The 23,295-nt window shown below is 48.8% G+C and overlaps 1 protein-coding gene across 6 annotated transcripts in view; it reads left to right on the top strand.

Moving 5' to 3' along the window:
- The window catches only part of fyco1a (FYVE and coiled-coil domain autophagy adaptor 1a), a 261,315-nt gene that overhangs the window by 92,722 nt on the left and 145,298 nt on the right, over window positions 1–23,295 (top strand). The gene's annotated exons all lie outside the window — the stretch shown is intronic.

Here is a 23,295-nt window from a genome sequence, read left to right as displayed (position 1 = left end):
ATTAATTCATAAAAATGACTTTTGCCACAGCCCACTAAAAGCATCAATCATCCAGATACTTAACTGTATTGATGGCCGAAACTGCAAGCACTTGAAACCTCTTTATTTTTTGAAAATAAATGTGCAGGTCAGGTTACGGAGATAGGGCGGGGTGGATGGGGAAGTGGACCTGGGTAAAGTGCTCTTTTGGAGGGTTGGGGCAGACTCATTGGGCCGAATGGCCTCCTGCTGCACTGGAGGGATTCTATGATTCTATTGTGCAATTGACAGTATAGATTACATTGAGCTGTCAATCAAGCAATATTTTCCCTGGAGCGCGGCTGTTTCAACGCTCTGTCTGGGCTCTCAGTCGGGACATTGCCTGATTCCCAACTCCTGCCACCTGACTTGAAGATGAAAATCCAGTCCTATAATAATAGAACAAGAATTTTATAACTGTCAAAATGCCGCATGAACACTATTTAGATACTGAATTAAGTGGAAAGTTTGGAAAAGATGGGGACTGATCCATGAAAAGATACTTATTTGTTGTGCTTTCATATATATTCAAAGTAATGAGCTCAAATGGAGGATATGTAATGAGGAGCCATGTGTAATGACTCATAAGTGAACAGCACTATAAATTGCGTATTAATTCTAGGTAGACATTTCTGTTCAGTACAGTGGAAAACTCCCAAGCCCCCTACCTAATTCAATGCTTTCCCAGAATGAATGGGTCCATGGACAATTGAACCCTTTCACTGCTCAAGCAAATTTTTGGCCCTGGCATTTAGCTGAAGGATTATGTTTAGCATGTTATAGTTCAGCAAAAATGGTTCTGCCAAAATATTTTTTATATTAAAATTGCATGGTATAAATTAGTGCATAATCATAACTTTAGATATTTCCCTAGCTACATCTCCACCTCTGTGGAGTTGAATGAGTACAGGCAAAACTCGTCACAAGCAATTGGCCAAGTTTGTGTACATGCTGCAGTTAGAAAAACGTATTCCTGTAACTCTTCAAGAAAACAGTAATTTAGGAAGTATCGACGTTTATCGGGAATAGGGGTTAAATTGATCTTCAAACCCCTTTTTGCAACACACATAATTCCCCTTGCCACAAAATGGGCTCTGAGCTGCTTGTAAAATTCCTCAACAAGGCAGTACCGTTTCAATTATGAATCCTATCACACTGAGAGTATTACTGTGTTCCTTCCCTTGAGAGCAAGTGTGCTTATGTGTAACAATACAAAAGTTCATCTTCATATTTCAATCAGTATGTTTATATTCATGAGAAGCTGCTTGCAGGTGTAGCATTTGTCATGTGCAGCCCTGCATAAAGACACTCTGACAGTAGCATTGTGCCAGAATTGCACATCCGTTCGGCTTACCAATGGAATGCAGTTAATTACAGACATTATGACAAAGTGCCAACCTCATGACCATTTTTAAAAATTCATTCTTACATGTGGGCATGGTTGCCGAGACCAGCTTTTATGTCTCTTCAGAACATTGTTGAGGTTGAATGAGGTCAGCAATTTCTATGTGCATATTGAGTAATGTTTCTCACAGCTTCTTCAGAGAGTTTGTGGTTGAATAACAGAAAAGTGCCGCCTGACAGTTGTTGCAAAAAATCATGAGGTTAGGTTCTCATTATTTGAGAACGAGTCTTAAAATGCAGTTGATATCCAAGTGCCCTGCAAGTTCCTGGGCGGGGAGAGTGGGAGGAGGAGGAGGAGGGGGGGGGGGGCAATAATACCTTGCAGAGAATTATACTCTCAGATGTTGCCTCACTCTCCTGCACTGTCCCTTCCCCTTCTCCACTAAAATTAACATCAAGAGATTGCCTTGTTCGATCTCAGCACTTCTTTCTGTGAGTTGGAGACGAAATGCTCAGTGGTGCCAGAGGCAAGTTCAGCTCAATCCAGGAGAAAGAGGAAAGAAAAAAATGCATCAACTCCAGCAATCCCGCTTCAGGATTTCTTTAAGGAAAATGCTTCACCATTAGCAGCTGAAGCTATCAATACTGTGTCTCATTTATTTCATTCTAACTGCTGGTGCACTGGGAATACATGCTGTTTTATTTGTGGGTTTTAGTGCTGTGTATCCTCCTAATGACATTTGGTGACATAATCCTCGAAGTTTTGGCGAGCATTCCCATGGTAAGGTCCAAAAAAAGTAGCAAATTATAAGGTTAAAAACCTGGTAGAAACCTGCCCCAGCCCAAAATCAACTGAAGGTAGTGCACCCCGAATAAGCAGAATTCCACCATGAATAGCATTTAAGTGCCAGGCTGTAAAGCTCTCTCAGGTTATTATTGCTCTTGAGATTGTGTTAGATATTGGACCAAGTGTGGTACAGTCTAGTCAAGATGTAACTCTGGTTCAACAACAATGAGGTTGACTCATTAAATGCCCTCTTAAATGGCTTAACAAGCCATTCAATTGTATGGGGACGAAAATGTACTCCAGGAGGTGGAGGTCTGCAATGTCCATCATCAAGAGTGGTTCGGTAGTACCACTACTAACTGAAGTAAGGAAGCCCGGAAAACCACCTCTAGGATTGTGGCGGATAACAAGAGATCCAACAATCTACGTGACTTTGTCCTCGCCAATCTAACTGTCACAGATTCACCTACCCATGACAGTATTGATGGAAGTGACCACACGTAGAGCGCGATCTACCCGAGTGGAGACAGAGTCCCATAGGGCGAGATTAGCTGAGTGTTTCCCAGGTGCTTAAGCACCGAGAAAACACCCTGCTATCTAATGCCCATCTGGGTAGATCAGGGGCCTGAGGGGGGTACTCCCGATGAGGCTGCACTTAGCTCCGTTTTCTGCACTGAGGAACCCTGCTCGCCAGAATTCCTCAGTGCAGCAAGAAAATGGTGTTCCAAGGGATAAGGGGGTCGCCGGCCCCACTCACCCTCCAACATCCACACAGGGCACTCTCCAGCCTGATCACCACCACCCAGAAATTGCCAACTTGGCATCGCCAGGCTAGCACCAGGCAGCACTGCCAGGGTGCCAGGCTCACACTGGTAGGGTACCCAAGTGGTGCTAGCAGTGCCAGGGTACAACACTGTCCAGAGGGCATGCACCTGGGAGACCCCCACGAGTGCTGTTCTGTCTGGTCCCATTTGTGGAGACCAGCACTGAACAGGTCTCACGCGAGGTCTCCAAGGTAGATCCCACGCCTTGGTTAGGTCTCAGAAACACATATTACAGTGAGACTAGCTGTCTGTCTCTAATATGCAGATTTGCCAGAAAGTGATCCCGCCCACAACAGGTGGGATTCACATTGCGACATCTCAAGAGATCGTGTTAGATCTCGCGAGGCGTGGTGAGCTGGGTCGATCTCGGAAGTCGGATCACCCGGCATCTACCGGTAGTGTTGCACTGCGCCGTGCTGCCTTTTGGGTGCAACTGGACAGGTAGATACACCTGTAGTCCTTATGGAGACAAAGACCCATCTTTGCACTGAGGACACCCCCCCCCCCCCCCCCCCCCCCAACGTACCTACACACACACATGCACACACGCACATATTGTGTTGAGTGCCCTTATCACCAAGTAAATAAAATAGATTCAAATCAGATATGTAAAAACTGAGCACCCATGATATGCTAGGAGTCATCAGCAGCAATTAAGTTGTACTTTGCCACATTCTGTAACCCCATGGTGAGGCATATGCCCCACCATCATCACCATTAAGCCACAGGACCAACCCTGGTTGAATGAGGAGTCTACGAGTATATGCTAGGAGCTGAAACAGGGGTGTCTGAAAATGATATATCAATCTGGTTATGCTACAATGTGTGATTAGATGCATGCTAAGCAGAAAAAGCAGCATGAGAGCTGTCGGCCAATCAGATCACTCTCCAAACTGGCCAGGCACAGCACTGCAGAGGGCAGAACTGTTGCCGCAGTGCTACGCCTGGAACTAATTCCTGGGGCCTTTGAACGGGTAAGTCCCCGGGGTCCTGGGGCCGAAGTTCAGGGGAGTGGGGGTCATCCTGAGGTGTTGGGTTGGGGGGCAATTGTGGTATCAGTGACTCGACCAGTGGGACAGGGAGGCCCAAGGCCCTGGAGCGGGGAGGGCGCTTCAACTCTGAGGGGTCTTCAGATTGAGGTGCCCTCCCCCCATCCCTTCCCGTCCATGATTGAGACATGTTTTTTTGTCAGTTTCCCACCCTACCCGCAAATGCTCCTGCCAACCAAAAGATTGTGGCTGACCACCTAAGGGCCTTAATAGGTGAAAGGTGAGTTTACTGCCCAAGGCCCTGTCTGCCCAAGCGTGAAATTGCATCTGGGTTTGGACAGGCAGGGTCCCGGGGGAATTCCATACATAATAGCACAGTGGTCAGCACTGTTGCTTCACAGTGGCAGAGCCCAGGTTCGATTCTCGGCTTGGATCAAAGTCTGTGCGCAGTCTGCACATTCTCCCTGTGTCTGCATGGATTTTCTCCGGGTGCTCCGGTTTCCTCCCACAAGTCCCAAAAGATATTGGGCGGAATTCTCCGCTCCCGGGAAAAATCGGGAGGGCCGTTGTGAACTCGGCCGAGTGTCACGACGATCTCGGAGGCCGCTCCTCGCCCCCTATTCTCCCCTCCCGGCGGGGCTAGGAGCGGCGCTCCGTAACTCTCGGCCGCCGGGTGGCGCGCCAAGAGTGACGCGACGGCGGCGCCTATGTGACGTCAGCTGTGCAGGCGCAGGTTAGCCGGCTCCAACCCGCGCATGCACGGCTGACGTCACAACGTCTGACAGCTCGAACCCACGCATGCGCGGTGGCCGTCATCTCCTCAGCTGCCCCGGCTTGATCTTGCAGGGCAGCGGAGGGGAAATAGTGGGTCCGATTGAGACGCCAGCCCGACAAACGGTGGGCACCGATCACGGGCCTGTCCCCTCCCGAGCACAGTCGTGGTGCTCATTCCCCACCAGGCCCCCTACAAGCCCCAAAACGGGCATCTCATGGTGATTTCATGACGGCAGTGACCAGGTGTGGTTGCCGCCGTCGTGAAACGGTCGTGAACGGCAGGCCGCTCGGCCCATCCGGGTTGGAGAATCGCCGCTCGCCGTGAAAAAACGGCGAGCAGCGATTCTTCCGAGCGGGGGGGTGGGAGAATCGTGGGGGGCGCCAGGGGTTCGTGAAATTAGTCGGGGAGCCCTCCTGCGATTCTCCCACGCGGTTGCCGTCCTCCCCGCAGGCGCCCCACAAGACATGGAGCATTGATCTTGCGGGGCGGCAGAGGGACAAGAGTGCGTCATTTAGAGACGCCGGCCCGCTGATCGGTGGGCACCGATCGCGGGCCAGACCCCCACTGAGCACCCCCCTGGTGCTCGATCCTCCCTCCCTCCCCCCACAGGCCACACACGCAGCGTTCTCACGCTGTTCACGCCGGCAGCGACCAGGTGTTGTTGGCGCCGGCGTGAACCGGTCGTATTGGGCAGGCCGCTCGGCCCATCCGTCCGGAGAATCGCTGTTCGACCGTTTTGGGGGGGGGGGCGTGGGAGAATTACGTTCGGGTGCCAGGGTGGCGTGGCAGGAATCGCCCGGCACTCCCGCGATTCTCCCACACGGCGTGGGGGTCGGAGAATCGCGCCCGTGCTGTTGGTAATTTGGACATTCTGAATCCTCCCTCTGTGTACCCGAACAGACGCCAGAATGTAGCAACGAGGGGATTTTCACAGTAACTTCATTGCAGTGTTAATGTAAGCCTACTTGTGACAATAATAAAGATTATTATTATTGTAAATTTTACATTTCCCCTGCCTCAGAATGTGCCTTGGAGGGAGCATAAAGTTCTGCCCATTGTTTTTGTTCTACTTTCCCACATAGCTATAATAATTTTCCTTTGTTTAGTCAGTCAAACATTCATAGGTAATTAGGCGGACGATTAAACGTTTATCGTATCTGTGCTGCGCATGTCTTTCGTATATTTTTTAAATGTTAGCAACTTTATCTGGATATGATCAGCACAAGATGTGACCTTTTAATTTCCTTTTTCTCATTTGCTTTTATTTTTGTCACTTCCTCTCCTCCCTTATTCGACAATTAGAAACAGTGGAATGGAATTGAATGCAGTGGGAGTGGTGTTTTAGGGAGTGGGGGGGGGGGGGGGGGGGGGAGGGGAGGGAAAGAGAGAGAGAGAGTGTTGTTATCTGTGGGTGACCCGGTTGTCCAGTTACCTGTTGTCCAGTTACCTGTGGGAGACCTGGAAGTCAGCACAGCCCATCTATTGCTGGCTTTTTAACCAATCGTTGTATCATCATATCATTTCCAGGTTCACCAACCAATTAGCCTGAGCGGGCATAATAATGACCTGTTTGGGATTATTTCAGCTCCAGGGTTTATAGGGACAGTCCAGGCATGGAATTTGATGGATTTTGGAGTTGGGATCACAACAGAAAGAATTAGCAGAATGGGGTCCAGGTGTTCAGAGGTTGCGCTCACTGTACTGAGTTGATACAGAGTATAAGTGTGCACAAGGCGATCAATACTCTCCCGAACGGACAGGACAAAGAAAATTGCAGGTGAAACGAAAAAGGCTTGGCTGGAAGTTACCCATGCGAGCAGCAGTATGAGTGTGTTTCCACTTTTGTGGATTCAATGTCAAAAGCAATTTAAAGGCTAAGCCTTTAAAGCAGAGGTAAGTACAGTTGCACATTCAGCTACATTTTCACGTGCATATCACCCCAAAATCCTCCCTCTGCCATCTCAAGCCTACTCCAGCACAACATTTCTCACACAAACCTAACTAGCAGTTCCGCATGTTCCTCGCTGTTTAAACCCTTTTTTAAATCCCCCATCTGCTCATTCACCACTGAACCTCGCTCACCCCTGGGCGGCATTCTCCCATCCTGGGACTAAGCCCTGTGGCGAGCGTGGAGCGTTTCCGGCTGCAGAGACCGGCAGGAAAACACACCAAATCTTCCAGTCCGGACCTAATTACTTAGCAAATCGGGAGTTCTGTGCCGTGTTGCGTGGTGGGCAGGCCTGATGGTGCATGTCCCCCTGCGGGTGACTGGGTGCGCTTCATAAATCAGAAGGGATTCCACTTCCTCAGTGTGCAGTTGGTGTGTGACCACCGGATGCACATTGTGCACGTCTGCGCCCGGTACCCAGGTCATGTAATAATAATAATCTTTATTGTCACAAGTAGGCATACATTAACACTGCAATGAAGTTACTGTGAAAATCCCCTAGTTACCACAATCCCGCGCCTGTTCGGGTACACAGAGGGAGAATTCAGAATGTCCAATTCACCTAACAAGCCCGTCTTTTGGGACTTGTGGGGGTAAACTGGAGCACCTGGAGGAAACCCACGCAGACACGGGGAGAAAGTGCAGACTTCGCAGACAGTGACCCAAACCGGGAATCGGACCTGGGACCCTGGCGCTGTGAAGCCACAATGCTACCGTACCGCCCATTCGTATTAGGGAACTCAACGATTCCCGAAACCTTTGAGGCAAACTGGGGTTGGCTCTTGGGCGACAAGGGAAATCCGCAGATGGCGCCTTTCTGGAGGCCACATTATAATGATGCCATGCAGCGACCAGGGTCATTATCGAGCTGTGCATCGGCGTCCTCAAGTTGCGCATCACGTTACCTCTGGGACTGGGCCACGGCCCTCGGGGACCATGCCATGTCATGCATTGACTGAGTCCGGTCCCACTGTGTGTTTTTCAGGTCAGTTAGTGCTAGGCCAGTACTCTCAACGCCTGCAGTCATGGTCTGCTGTGACTGGGCTATGCTCTGTAGTGCCGCAGAAATGTCCATGTGGCGCTGGTACATTGCCGCCCTATCCTGTGCCTCAGCCACACTGTTCCCCAGGCCTTGGACATCCTGACCACGGGTGATACCTTTGCACCCAAGGCCTCCACCGCTGACACCACCCATGCGGTGTTGGCCTGGGTGGCACGCATGATCGGCACCACCTCCTGCTCCTGCAGACAGTTGGACTTCTCCAACTGTACTTGCAGGCGCTGGATGGTTGCTGACACCCCCTCATATGGTCCCCGGCTCTGCTCCTGATCCCTAATATTGATGGGACCGCCCTTTCCAGAAGCTCAAGACACGTCTGGACAGCAACTAGTCCCTGGGGTTGGGCCACCCTCCGACTGTCCGTCCCCTCAAGAGTTCCTACCTTCACCTGATGTACCACGGTGAGGGGCCACAGGTCCGGTGGTCCCCCTCCCGCTCCCTGTGGTTGTGGGCAGCCTTCTTCCGGGGGGACAGATAATGGACAATGTGAGGCACCTGGACGTGGGCAGCACAGGGGGTCCGCAGCTGGTGGCCTGTGTGTGCAGGGTACTAGGCCATGGCGGGCGCTGTGGGTGTTGGCATGTTGTGCAGGATGGGGTGCGAGGGAGCTGCTGGCAGGTGGGGTGCTGTCGCCTTCTAGGAGGGTGGTGCGCGGTGCAGGGCGGGGGGGGGGGGGTGTAGGACAGGGGTCATACCAGGGGCATGGAGTTGGTGGCTCAGCATGTTTGGCCAGGGGGTTCCCATCGTGGGTCAGCACTCGCCACCAGTCCACCTGCTGGGGGCCGCTTGGGGGGGGGGGGGGGGGGGGGGGTGCCAGGGGCACAGTGGTGACTCACCCTGGCCGCCCTGAGAATGATGTACAGCATCCTCCAGCACTGCTGCCTGGTCCTGACAGTGGGGCCCACAGCACTCACAGTCTCTGCCACTTGCGCCCAGGCCTGGTTAACGTCGGCAGGTGGCAGCCTCCGTCCCACCCTGGATTTGGGGTGAGAATCTGACGCTGACATTCGTTGGAATTGCAGTAGTTCCATGTGGCGCGTGTGAAATGAAAAATTGAAAATCGCTTATTGTCACAAGTAGGCTACAATTAAATTACTGTGAAAAGCCCCTAGTCGCCACATTCCGGCGCCTGTTCGGTTAGGCTGGTATGGGAATTGAACCGTGCTGCTGGCCTGCCTTGGTCTGCTTTAAAAGCCAGCGATTTAGCCCAGTGTGCTAAACCAGCCCCATGTGCTGGCCCATTTACACAAGTGACTGGGAGCAGATTGTGCGAAACAAATTAATATTTAATTTGATTTAATAATCGCTTATTGTCACAAGTAGGTTTCAATGAAGTTACTGTGAAAAGCCCCTAAAAGCCAAAATTGTTGAAATATTGGCGTTAATTTTTAAAATCGCACCCGCCCCCACACCAGACAAGCAGGGATGAGTCAGGTGATGGCTTGAAAGCCCAAATATTAAGACCCCATCTCGTTCATGGCAGGTACAATGTTTACAGCGGTCATTCAGGTCCAGCACTACAGCAAGGGGTCACTGGGATTCAAACCGTACTACCTAATGGTGTCAGCGCTACTTTGTAAGTTCATCATCCACATGGGGGGGAAGGGGGGAAAGTCCCATGCCATCCACCCCACCCCCACCTTTGTTGCTCCTCAAGAAGTTCTTAAAATACCTCTCCCTCAGCTTTTATCACTTTGTCTGAATCTTTGGGAAATTGCAGTCTCCCTGGCCAAAGAAATCCCCTGCCCTCTCATGTCACAGGCATCTATCGCATGCCAATCTAATTTAAACGAAACACAGTGCCCCAAGTTAGATTGAGCCTTGGATCTTCCCACCCCCGCGGATAGTTTCTGATGTTCAGTACATGTGGTTAACCAGTGCTATTTGTTTTCACTCATGGGAATGTAAATAGGAACAGAAACTGCCCACTCAGCCTCCTAATCCTGATAGTTGCCATTTAATTAGATCAGGACTAATTAGTATCTCAATTATATCTACTCACTTTGCAACGCCTTAATATCTTTGCCGAGCAAAAATCTATCATTTCAATTTCAAAGTTTTTATTAACCTCAACAGCTTTTTGGGGGAGAGAATTCTTGATTTCCGTTATCTTTTGTGTGAAGAAGTGTTTGCTGGCTTCACCCCTATATTGCCGGCCCAAAGAAATTGTTTTCAGTCCAAAAAAATACTAAGGACTACCTCAGTCACATTCTACCGCCCTGGCAACTGCACGATACAACAGTGATGGATGTTGCTGACTAACCATTGCAATCAATCTCCATTAACACAAAGTGACATGAGGAAAACTCCAGTGGTGGCGAACTTTAGAATCTAGGTCAAAGTTATCTTCTTACCCCCATGTTACACTAACCCCATCAAGTTACAAATTACTCATATATTGTCACTCAGAGTGCTATCTCTAAACGTAATCCACCTAATTTACATCTGCTTGCATCATCTGTCTTTGAATTTTTTTGGAATGTTGGTGTCTGTAAAGGACATTAGTGAACCAGATGAGTTTTTACAACAACCAATGATAGTTTCATATATTAAAATGATAGTTTCATTTTAATTCCAAATTTATTAACTGAATTTAAATTCCACCAGCTGCCTTGATGGGATTTGAACTCAGGCCCCCAGGGCATTAGACTGGGCCTCTGGTCTGGTCCACTGCATCACCATCGTCCCCTTAAGACCTATGGATCTTCTATATAGATTGAGCACTCACTTACTGGAATATTATTCCACACATTAGAGTTGTATGTACCCCTTTTGAGTACTGTCTTCTTGTTCTACTATTCTGAACAGTGGGCAGCATGGTGACACAGTGGTTAGCTCTGTTGTCTCGCAGCGCCAGGGATCGGGTTCAATTTTGACCTTCGGTGACTGTCTGTGTGGAGTTTGCACCTTCTCCCCGTGCCAGCGTGGGTTTCCTCCGGGTGCTCCGGTTTCCTCCCACAGTCCAAAGACGTGCAGGTTAGGTGGATTGGCCATGATAAATTGCCCCTTAGTGTGACCGAAGGTTAGTTGGGGTTGCGGAGAAATGGGCCTAGGTAGGGCGCTCTTTCAGAGAGTCGGTGCAGACTCGATGGGTCAAATGGCCTCCTTCTGCACAGTAGGGACTCTGTTCTATGAAAAAGGTAAAATATCTTCTCATTTTCAACATTATCTAGTCCCTTTTGAATCCTGAAATCAGCAAGCAGACCCCCTCTTCCACCACCATGTCTTTTCCATTGAGATCATGCCAAGTCTGCATAATTGCTCATCAAAATCCAATCCCTCCATCCCCCTCAATCAAATTGCTTTTCTCTGTATTCTTTCAAAAGCTGCAATACCCATTTGCACTTGGCCGGTGAGAACATGCCCAATTTACATAATTAGAATTCCAGATCAGAGCAAAAATTCCAGTCTCAACAGACACCACCAGAAACATAACAAGCCACTGCTGTTGTATGGTCTTGCTTTGAATAAAACGCTTTGTTTAGTGCCTGTGAATTGCTTCTGGGTTTCACGAAGAGCCACATGGTGCAATTAGAGGGAAAAAAATGCATCCTATTACAGGGTGAATTGAACTTGTTAACAAGCCAGTTGACCAGGATCACATGCTGCTATGTCATAAAATGGTGGGCATGGGCAGACCAATTAAAAAAAAGATTTTGTAAAGGCGGGAAGAAAGGGGGAATAACATTCGGGAAAGGGAGAGGGGAGGGGTGGAAACATGCCCTCCCTTTGAGATTTTGGGACACTCCTCAAGAGGTTACCTTCCCCCTTTGTTCCTCCTCACCTGACCTCCAGATCGTGATCTCCCAGACCTCTCTAGGCTGCCTGATCCCTCCCCAACATACCTGGTACCAGAAGGCCTCCTTATAGTCCTGGCCCGACCCACTACTGAGTTCAGGCACCGCTGAGACTGCTCAAGCCGCCGGCTGGTCACATTGGCTAGGAGCTCTCTACCATTCTTTGCCTGTGTAGCTCCCCGGTAACATTGTCTGGGCAAAAATGGGCATTGAGCCAAAGAAGAAGTTAGAAGTATTGACTAAAAGCTTAGTCAAAGAGGTGGAATTGAATTGCATAGACTGAGGTTTATGGAGGAAGTTCAAAAGTATAGAGCCTAGATGGCTGAAGGCATGCCTGCCAATGTTACGGCTGAGGGAGGGGGGGGATGCACAAGAGTTGGGGGCACGCACAAACTTGAGAGATGTCGTAAGGTTAAAAGAGAGAGTTTACAGAGATAGGGAGCAGCAATACAATAATTTATAATGCACGTTCACCTTTGTAAATGTCCCAAGGAATTTCGCAGAACAGTTGGACAGAAAATTTTAAATTAAGCCCCAAAAAGCAGCTATTGGGGTAGGTGACAAAAGGCTTTGTCAGAGAGATAGGTTGCAAAATATTTAAACAAGGATAATTTTAAATCAAAGTGCTATACACAGTGACTACTGATACATCGCACTACTCTTGAATAACATCACAGACCTCAACAAGGAAGGTGGGTTTTATAGAGCAGAGAAGGAGCAGCCGTTTCCACTGCCAGTAGGTTCGGTGACGAGAGGGCGATTTGAAATAATGGACAAAAGAACCAGAGACGAGATGAGAATTTTATCATTAATCTGGAATTCACTGCATGCAAAGTATGAGGGTGCAGATTCAGTCGTAACTTTCAAAAGGGAGTTGTGCATACTGTCAAAAAGAAAACATTTAGGGGAAGAACAGTTGATTGGGACTGATTGAATAGTTTTTTTGGAGATGGATCAAAAGGCCTCCAGGTGCATGTATCTCAGATGGCCTTCACCAAAGTGACTGTGCTGTAGAGAATTATCAAAGTCTCCAAAGCAGTCAACATTATTGCACGTAGTTCATTCCAAACTGCCAAAGGGGGGAATAATAGCAATACCAGTCAATCTTCAGTTCCCTGGTGTATTAGACAAGTGACTGATGCATTGTTCCCCAGAGCAAACAATGGAATCACTTTCCCCATCGGTAGTCAGCAAAGAATGAGAGGGCTGTGTCATGTTTCTCTTAGTGCAAGATAATTCAGAGCAGTGTTGATAAAACATGCTGAGTCTATAAGGACCCATTCTTATGGATTTTGTGTGCACCAGGGTTTTATTTTTTAAATAAATTTAGAGTATGCAATTCATTTTTTACCAATTAAGGGGCAATTTAGCGTAGCCAATCCACCTAACCTGCACATGTTTGGGTTAGGGGAGTGATACCCACGCAGACACGGTGAGAATGTGCAAACTCCACACGGACAGTGATCTGGAGCCGGGATTCGAACCCGGGTCCTCGGCACTGTAAGGCAGCAGTGCTATCCATTGCATCACCGTGCCGCCCATTCCAGGGTTTTCTTCTGTGGAACATGCACAGTTGAGGCAATTTTCACAGAATTGTTAAAGTTAAGACTGGGTACTTCTAAATTAATTTTGAGTGAAATTTGTCAAAGCACTGGATTGATTCTGTTTCACATTATTTCACTTGGGATCGGGAATGGTGTCTGTGCGAGAAAGCTTTCATCCCCTTATTAAAATCCATGACCTAAAAGACTATTGTAATCATTGTACCATCTAATGTATTAAAATCCATGTCCTAAAGGACTATTATAATCGTTGTGCCATCTAACCTATTATGAACTACAAAGTATTGTGAGCTATTGGGAAAAATGGTTTTTAAAATTTAAGTGTGAATGAAGAGTTAGGCTTACAAAGCAGAAACCGCCAATGTATTGCCGATCGAGCCCATGGCTATTGCGCTGAGGGGCTCAGATAAGTGGAGACCCGGTTCCTACGGTAGGGGACATAATGTGACCCCTAAAGTGGTTTGGGCTTTTTCGTGTTACAAACTAAATTTGGAGAAGAGTGAGTGCTTTTTTATTTCCCCGCTGGGAAAGGGGACTAACTGGGGGTGGGGGTGGGGGGTTTTGCCATTTCGGGTGGCAGCCACCCATTTCGGGTATCTAGGGATGCAGGTGGCTCGGCATTGGGCCCAGCTCCGCAAATTAAACTTCACGGGCCAGCTGGGTAGGGTCAAGCCGGACTTGCAGAGGTGGGATAGCCTCCCCCTGTTGCTTGCGGGCCGGGTGCAATCGGTGAAAATGTGTTTTTGCCGTGGTTTCTATTTTTATTCCAGTGTCTCCTGGGATTTTTTGTGGGCATAAAGCGGCTGATCTTGTCATTTATTTGGGCCTGGAAGGTCGGCAGGATTCGTAAAACGGTACTTCATAGAGGGCGACAGTTGGTGTCTTGGCCTGACCGAATCTTACTGGATGGTTAATGCTGAGAAGATGCAGGGTTGGGATAGGGAGCCAGAAGCAGTGTGGGTGAGGATGGAGGCAGGTTCGGGTAGGGGCCATGGGGGATGGTTATGACGCCACTCCCATTCCTGTCAGGGAAGTACTCGGGTAGCCCAGTGCCTGTGGTGGCGCTTACGATGTGGAGGTAATTCCGGCAGCATTTTAAATTGTGTGTTTGTATTGGTGGAGGGGGGGGGGCATTGAAATTGATGCTGGCCCGAGAGAATCAGCTGGATTGAATGCAAGGTTTCGGGCATGGGAGGAGAAGAGATTGGTTACACTAAAGGAGTCATTCCCGGGAAGACGATTCACAAGTTTGGAAGAGATGAGAGAGAAGTTTGGGATCCTGCGGACCAAGGCTTTTCGGTAAATGCAGGTGTGGGATTTTGTCAGGAAGACTTTCCTGACGTTTCCAGTGAAGCCTCCCCCCTCTTTGCCAAAAGGGATGCTGTTAGTGATGGGGTTGGAGAGGGGGGGTCACCTCAGCTATTTATGGGAGGATTATGGAGGAGGATGCGGTATCTTTGGAGGGGGAGAAGACTCAAGTGGGAGGAGGGTTGTGGTGCAAGGTGTGCGGAGGGTGAACGTGTCGGCCTCCTGTGCGAGGCTGGGACTGATGCGGTTGAAGGTGGTGCACAGGGTGCATCTGACAAGGTCGAGGATGAATCGGTTGTTGGGTGGGGTGGAGGACGTTTGTGAACATTGTGGGAGGAGGGCTGGCCAACCATACACATGTTTTGGGCATGCTTGAAGTTGAGGAAGTTCTGGGGCTTCTTCTTCAGCATCATGTCAGCGATCTTGCAAATGGACTTCTCGAGCCCAGTCCCCTGGGGGCCATATTCGACGTGTCTGACGTGCCAGAGCTGCAGTCAGGGGTGGGGGCAGATATTTCAGCCTTCGCTTCGCTGGAGCTCAGAGGCAGGCCCTGTTGGGGTGGAGGTCAGCTTCTCGCCTCAGTGTGGTTGGGGGACTTGTTGAAGTTTCTGTGTTTGGAGAAAGTTAAATTCAGCTTAGAGGAGATGGTGCCTGTTTATTTCTCACTTTAAGGAAGTGGCCTCCGTCAGCTGCTGTGGGGGGGGGGTTGTTTCTGGTTTATGGGTGTGGGTTGGTGGTGTTTGCATTTTATATTCATTTATTGCCTTGGGTTTATGTATAAAATGTCGAAAATTTAATTAAAATAGTTTTGAAAAAGAAACCGCAAATACTTAGTGACTATTCCCATTGAAAATTCATCTGACCACAGCATTGCACTAAGCATTGTTTAACCAGTACTGTAAACTGTGCTTCTCTCTATTAAATAGTAAATACATGCACATCATCTTAAATTTTATATCATGAACAAATTACAGCTCCACTGGTTGCGTTGTTCTCTTGTCAGACTTATTTTTTGTATTGGTTTTTTTTTGCTGTATTTCATTTCCTGTCATCTGTGTGTACAAGCTGATGATAATCTTCAAAAACTGTTGGCATCAAATTATTGGCTGGGCAAAAGGCTATTTTTGTAAGCCTGCATATGAGAAATTGTTGATCTTTTCAGCAAATGTTTTTCTTCCGCTTGACCTATATATTCTCTAGATTACAAAAAGCACCAACCTCCCACCTCTGCAGTATCACCCACCAGGTAATTGCCTCCCTCTGCTCTTACTGCAGTTTATCTGCTTCTGAAACCTTTCCCTATCTCTGTAGCCTCCACCAGCCCTGAAACCCTGTAAATAAGCTGCATTCCGCCAATATTGACCTCTTGTGCTTATCCCATAATTGGCAACTGTACCTGCAACTGCCTAGGCTTTAAGTTCTGGAATGTCCCCCATAAACCGTACGGCCTCCCCCTCTCCTTTAAGATATTCCTGAAAGAATAGGAATGTTTTTCCTTTAGTTTCACATGACTTTGAATTGTTAAATAATTATAGCATCAGCCAGCTGTCTGCCTGAGTTCGCCCTATATAATTTCCTTTAGTGTATGTTGACCTGTGTTTGACAAATCTACAAATTAACCTTTGTAAATTATTCAGTGTGAAAATATGACCTAGGCATAGGTTAGTTGCTTGGTGTCTGTGGCTGGTTGCTTCAAGCATAGCCTATTGCCTGTTTTCATAAGCTTCTCTATCTTGTTAAAAATAGTCTGAACATGTACTCTGCAAGTTTCCTTCTGGCTTCTCCTCTGCTGTTGGAAGTTATTGCTGAGGTAAAATTTAATGTCCTTAATGAATGCTGAGCAGCATTCAACATCCCAAGCACTGACCACTGGCACAGCACCTGAAGGAAAACAAATATAAGACAACAACTTGTATTTATATAGCACCTTGTGTATAGTAAAACATCCCAAGGCACATCACAGAACCATTATCAAACAAAATGAGCACATGATATAGGGATGATATTCTGGCACGGATTGAGAGTTGGTTAACAGACAGAAAAAGAAGAGCAGGAATAAATGGGTCACTCTCAGGTTGACAGGTTGTGACTAGTAGGGCACTGCAAAGATCAGTGCTTGAGTTGCAGTTGTTCACAATCTATGTCATGATTTGGATGTGCAGATTAAATGTAATATTTCCATGTTGCGGGTGACACACAAGTAGGTGGAAATGTGAGTTGTGGTGAGGATGAAAAGAGGCTTTAAGGGGATCTGGAGAGATTTAGTAAGTGGGTAAGAACTTGGCAGATGGAATGTAATGTAGATGAGTGAGAGGTATTCACTGACATGAGGAATGGAGGTACAGAGTATTTCTTAAATGGTGAAAGATTGGAAAACATCGATGGATATGCAAAGGGATCATAAGTCACTGACAGTTAACAGGCTGCAGGGTATTCGGAAGGAAAATGGTATGTTGGCCTTTGTTGTAAGGGGATTAGAGTACAGGAATACAGGTGTCTTGCTTCAATTGCATAGAACCTTGGTTAGAACGCCCCTGGAGTATTGTTTGCAGTTTAGGTCTCCTTACCAAAGGAAGGATATACTAGCCATAGAGGGAATGCAACTGAGGTTCATTAGGCTAATCCCTGGGATGGCCAGACAGTTCCATGAAGATTGTGGAGACTGGGCCTGTATTTCCTAGAGTTTCGAAGAATGAGATGTGATCTCATTGAAGCATACAGAATTCATAAAGGGCTAGACAGGGTGGATGTGGAAAGGATATTTCCCCTGGCTGGGGTTTCTAGAACTAGGGGACACCGTCTCCGAATAAGGGGCTGAGAGGAGGAGGATTTTCTTTTCCCTCAGAGGGTAGTGAATCTTTGGATTCAACCCCAGCAAGGGGCTGTGGAAGTTAAGTCAATGAGTATGTTCAAGACAGAGATCGATAGATTTCTAATTACTAACAGTATCAAAGGATGTGGGGATAGTGCAGTGAAGTGGAGTTGAGGTAGATGATCAGCCACAATCTTCTTGAATGAGTGGGCAGGCTCAAAGGGTTGACTGGCCCACTCTTCCTATGTTCCTAAAATTTGATACCAAGGAGAGGATTTCTGCCCCATTATTGGGATGAGAATGGAGGTGGGCAGGCACGTAATTTCACACTGCCAGTCGGCAACCTGGTTTGCCAGTGCTATTCCACCCCAGTTTAGCTGGTTTGGAGGCGGAACAGCCACCCACTTGCAAGCAGCAACTTTCCTGTCAAAATAATTTAAAGGCCAATTTTCAGTTACGAGTGGCGTACCACAAGGATCTGTTCTGGGGCCGTTGCTGTTTGTCATTTTTATAAATGACCTAGAGGAGGGCGCAGAAGGATGGGTGAGTAAATTTGCAGACGACACTAAAGTCGGTGGAGTTGTAGACAGTGCGGAAGGATGTTGCAGGTTACAGAGGGACATAGATAAGCTGCAGAGCTGGGCTGAGAGGTGGCAAATGGAGTTTAATGTGGAGAAGTGTGAGGTGATTCACTTTGGAAAGAATAACAGGAATGCGGAATATTTGGCTAATGGTAAAATTCTTGGTAGTGTGGATGAGCAGAGGGATCTCGGTGTCCATGTACATAGATCCCTGAAAGTTGCCACCCAGGTTGATAGGGTTGTGAAGAAGGCCTATGGTGTGTTGGCCTTTATTGGTAGAGGGATTGAGTTCCGGAGCCATGAGGTCATGATGCAGCTGTACCAAACTCTGGTACGGCCGCATTTGGAGTATTGCGTACAGTTCTGGTCGCCTCATTATAGGAAGGACGTGGAAGCTTTGGAACGGGTGCAGAGGAGATTTACCAGGATGTTGCCTGGTATGGAGGGAAAATCTTATGAGGAAAGGCTGATGGACTTGAGGTTGTTTTCGTTAGAGAGAAGAAGGTTAAGAGGTGACTTAATAGAGGCATACAAAATGATCAGAGGGTTAGATAGGGTGGACAGCGAGAGCCTTCTCCCGCGGATGGAGGTGGCTAGCACGAGGGGACATAGCCTTAAATTGAGGGGTAATAGATATAGGACAGAGGTCAGAGGTGGGTTTTTTTACGCAAAGAGTGGTGAGGCCGTGGAATGCCCTACCTGCAACAGTAGTGAACTCGCCAACATTGAGGGCATTTAAAAATTTATTGGATAAGCATATGGATGATAAGGGCATAGTGTAGGTTAGATGGCCTTTAGTTTTTTTTTTCCATGTCGGTGCAACATCGAGGGCCGAAGGGCCTGTACTGCGCTGTATCGTTCTATGTTCTAATTAAGACCAATTGTCAGAAGACAACGGAAACTTCCCTGTCTGCCTGCCCGGCAACTTCTCCCTCTCGCTCTCTCCCTCCCTCGCTCTCTCCCTCCCTCCCTTCCCGCCCCATCTCTTTCTCTTAGCTGCAATGCATGAAGCTTCCTCCATGTTGGATTGCCTCCCATGGGCCTTCCATCCTCCCAAAAGCCCATTTACCATCTGTAATTGGACGGCAAGAGCCTTCCGTCTACTAATTGGCCGATTCCAGCATAATCACTGTTAACTTCACATCACAGTGCTGTGATTTTGATTCTGTAGAAGATTCACTGGTGGCCTGTTATGTGCCTGAGTGGTCCATGATTTGGCAGCAACCAAAGGAGGCAACGCGGGTCTCTCGCTGACCCACCAACCAGCAGGTGAGACCAGCAGGTAAAACTCCCTTTACAAAGTCGCACATTGGGGAGTTGGATTCCCCCCTGCTGTCTGCCCCAGGCAATGCTCAATGCCCTGCTGGATAGAGAATAATTGTCTCATTCCTTTGCACTGCGATAGACCTAAAGTGTAAGAACTTCTGCTCTGAGTCACAGTTCATTGATGCAAGCCCCACACTCAAGGAGCTGAGGGAGACGAACCAGGAGTGCACAAAGCAGGGACAAGAGTAATTAGTCTTTATTTTTTGAGCAGTAACCTGATTTGTCATCTCTTCTTTGTCGCAAATGCGGCACGGTGTTGCGGTGGTTGGCACTGTTGCCCCATGGTGCCGAGACACGGGTTCGATCCCGGCCCCGGGTCACTGTCCGTGTGGAGTTTGCACATTCTTCCCGTGTCTGCGTGGTTCTCACCCCCACAACCCAAAGATATGCAGGGCAGGTGGATTGGCCACATTAATTGGGGGAAAAAAAGCTATTCTTTGTCACTACCACTCAACTGTCAGTCCCAAAGACAAAACAAGACTATTCACATCTGTAACCAAAAATGCAAGACCTGAAAAACTTCTAAAAGCGCAAACAGGGAACTTTTCGGAGGAGTACATTAGAAGAAAACAGCCAAGCAGCAACCAGAAATAATAAACCAAAATGTTGCAAATGAAGTGCTTGATCGGTTGAAATTGGAAAATGGTCTTGGAAGAAGTGCTGGACCCTGATTACATATTGATGTCTGGACTTACAATGTCTGACATGCTCTCCAACCATCAACCAATTTCCTCTACCAATATGGTGGACGGTGAAATTCTAGCCAGAAACGTGCACGACTTCTGTGGCGACCATGGAGTGAGTGGTTGCACCATTGGTAGCCCCTGCTCGAGATGGTATTCTATGGCCCTTTTTCACCCGGATTAAGGGATATTGATTGATGAAAGGTGCATGAGCACCGAGAGATAGTGGTGCTCCGTCGGTGAGTCCGGTTTATGGCTTACTTGACTAGAAGTGTCACAAGTAGCAGACAGCAGCTTGAGCGAGAGGGTATTCAAGGTGCGATACAAAAGAAGATGACAGAGGGTGTTGGGTGGCATTGCCCGCCCAATGGTCTACTGAGCAACTGGTGGAGTTCCTGAATGCAAAGTTCCAGTAGCAGAGGCTGGAGGCCTCAGAGGACCTGGCGAAGGTGGTGGAGCTGCTGAGGGCGGTGATTGAGAGAGTGGAGCAGAGGTTGGAGGTGCAGGGCCAGGCGCCCCGGAATTGGTGAGGCGAACATAAGGAATGGCCGGCCTTGATGGAGGTCGAGGTGGCGCTTGTGTTGGAGAGCCAAAAGAAGTTGAGGGAGAAGAGGGAGGACCTCGGGAATCGGTCAAGGGGAGAGAACCTACGGATTGTGGGGTTGCCTGAAGGGTTCGAGGGAGCACAGGTCACAAAATATGTGGCGAACATATTCACGAATTTGATGGGGCCTTTGACCGTCCCCCTGAGGTAGATCGAATGCACAGGGCACTGAGGACGAAGGAGGGGGAGGCTCCGAGGTCAATGGTGGTACGGCTGCATCGCTTCCTTGACGAGAAAAAGATTTTGAGTTCGGCAAAGCAGCCAAGAAAGTGCACCTGGGAAGATAACAAGCTGAGGATTTACCAAGAGTTGGGAGTGGTGTTGGCCAAGAGGGGGGCCTGGTATAATTCCATCAAGGCTGGGCTGCTCTTTTCAAGGAAGGGGTGAAGTTTGGGGTGTTGTACCCCGCTCGTTTGTGGGTCACATATCTGAACGGGGAGTTTTATTTCGGCACATCAGAGGAGTTGGGAGAATTTATGAGAGACCATGGACAGGGTGGTGTGTGAGGACATTGAACTATGGAAATATTAAGGTGGAGAATGTGTGTTTGTATGGTGGGCGGATGGGTGTGTTTAATGGTCACAGTTGTGGAGTGGGTGAGTGTTCTTGACTTTTTTCTCTTTTTCACTGATTTTCAGGGAGTTATGGGTGAGGGGCGATAGGAGGAAGAGGGTTGGGCCTCTAGCAGGGGCTACCATGCTAGCTGGTTGACTAGTTAATGGGAGTGAAATGGGCGTTCAAGTTGTGGAGGGTGTGGGGGGGGGGAGGTTGGTTGGGTTTCTTTTGTTATTGTTTGGAGAGAGGGGTAGAGGTGGGAAGCTATGTGGGCAGAGTTGGTGTGGCGCATTTGGCAAGAAGGAGATGGCGGCAGACATCTTGGGGAGGGCCCGAGGGTGAGCGAGGTGTGAACCTGGGGGAGCTGGTTGAAGAGGGATTATGGTTGACCGGTGAGGGAGGGGTGTCCCCTAATCTGGTTGATTACGTGGATTGTAAGGGGCTTGAATGGCCCGGTCAAAAGGTTTTTGCTCATTTAAGGAGCTTGAAGGCAGACGTGATTTTGTCGGAGATGTACCTGAAGTTGGGGGACCAGACGAGCTTGAAAAAGTGCTGAGTGGGGTAGGTGTTCCACTTGGGGTTAGATATGATGACAAGTGGGGTGCCAATGGTGATTAACAAGCGGATGGCCATTGAGGTGGGCAGTTTTGTGATGGAGGGGTGATTGTAACGCATTCCTGAATCCAGGGTTAGATTGGTCATGCCCTAGGTCCTGGAAGCTTTTGGTGATGGCTAAGGAGTTGCTGGGATCTATGGAGCTTAAGGGTGTGGTGGGCCAGTTTGAGAGGCACAGGGCGAAGGAGATTTTGTTTTTTTCTCACGGGTGTACTCCCGTATTGATTTCTTTTTTTTTGGACAAGGTGTTGGTGGCGGGACTGGCAGGGTCGGAGTACTCCGTGATTGTGGTCTCAGACCTCATGCCTCACTGGGTGGATTTGCAGGCAGGAGGGGGCCCAGTGGCCGCAGTGGAGGCTGGATTTGGAGTTATTGGCGGACAAGGGACACAAGGGCGAGGGTGACCATCCGGGATTATGTGGAGCTGAATAAGACGGTTTCGGCCGAAAGCTTTGGGAGGTATTGAAGGCGGTGATGGGTGGGAAATCTGTTTTGATTTGGACACGATCGGTGGAACGGACAGAGAGGGTGAGGTTGGTGGAGGACATCTTGAGGGTGGATCAGAGATATTCGGTGGTGCTGGAAGGGCATTATTAAAGGAGAGGCAGATTCTCCAGATGGGGTTTGGGCTCGTATCTACGGGGAAGACGACGGGATAACCACGTGGAGCCAAAGGGGTGATATATGAGTATGGGGAGAAGGTGAGTAGGTGAGTAGGATGCTGGTATATCAGTTGAGGAAGCAGATGGCAGCAAGGGAAATTGGGAGGGTGAGAGTCCAGAGGTATCGGAGCCAGGGGGTAATTGGGGTCTTTGAGGCTTTGTATCGCCGTCTGTATGGGTCAGAGGCCCCAGCGGGGGGGGGGGGGGGGGAGGGGGGGGGGGGCGTTGTTAAGGAATAAGACAGTTTCTAGATCTGTTTGAGTTCCTGAGAGTTGAGGAGGTTATGGACCGTGTTGGGTCGATGCGGGCGGGGAAGGCTCCGGGCCCGGATGGGTCCCCAGTCAGGTTTTATAAAAAGTTTGGGATGTACCTGGGGCCCCTGCTGGTGGAGATGTCTAATGAGCCTAGGGTGAGGGTGAACCCAACTACCCCCCAATGCTGTCTCAGGCCTAGATTTTGCTTACCCTAAAGAAGGATAAGGACCCGGAGCAGTGTGGGTGTATTGTCCGATCTCGCTGCTCAATGTAGATGTGAAGGTGGTGGCGACGCGGGGAGGAGTGTGTACCAGGGGTAATAAGGGGGACTAAACGGGGTTTGTGAGGGGGCATCAGTTGTCGGTGAATGTTCGGATGTTGCTCAATGTTATTCAGATGCCCTTGGAGGGGCGGGAGGTTGAAGTGGTTGTGGCAATGGAGGCGGAGAAGGCGTTCGACCGAGTCAAATGGGAATATTTGTTTGAGGTGTTGGGTAGGTTTGGGTTTGGACAAGGGTTTGTGGATTGGGGTTGTCTAAGGTGACCGCTCAAACTAATAAGGTCAGCTTGGGGTATTTTGGGTTACACCTGGAGACAAGGCAGGGGTGCCCGCTCTCCACACTGCCCTTTGCCTTAGTGATTGAGCCGTTCGCAATGGCACACAGGAATTCAAGGGGGTGGAGGGGCATCCAGCGAGTGGTGGGGATGGTTGAGCACCGGGTTTCGTTGTATGAATGTGAGGAAAAGTGAGGTGTTTCCAATCAACGCACGGCGGTAGGAGAGGAGGATGGA

The sequence above is a fragment of the Scyliorhinus canicula genome, chromosome 5 (genome assembly GCF_902713615.1).
Source record: "Scyliorhinus canicula chromosome 5, sScyCan1.1, whole genome shotgun sequence".
Taxonomy (NCBI): Eukaryota; Metazoa; Chordata; class Chondrichthyes; order Carcharhiniformes; family Scyliorhinidae; genus Scyliorhinus; species Scyliorhinus canicula.
Note: the sequence above shows the minus strand (reverse complement) of the source record. Positions and strands in the feature narration are given on the sequence as shown.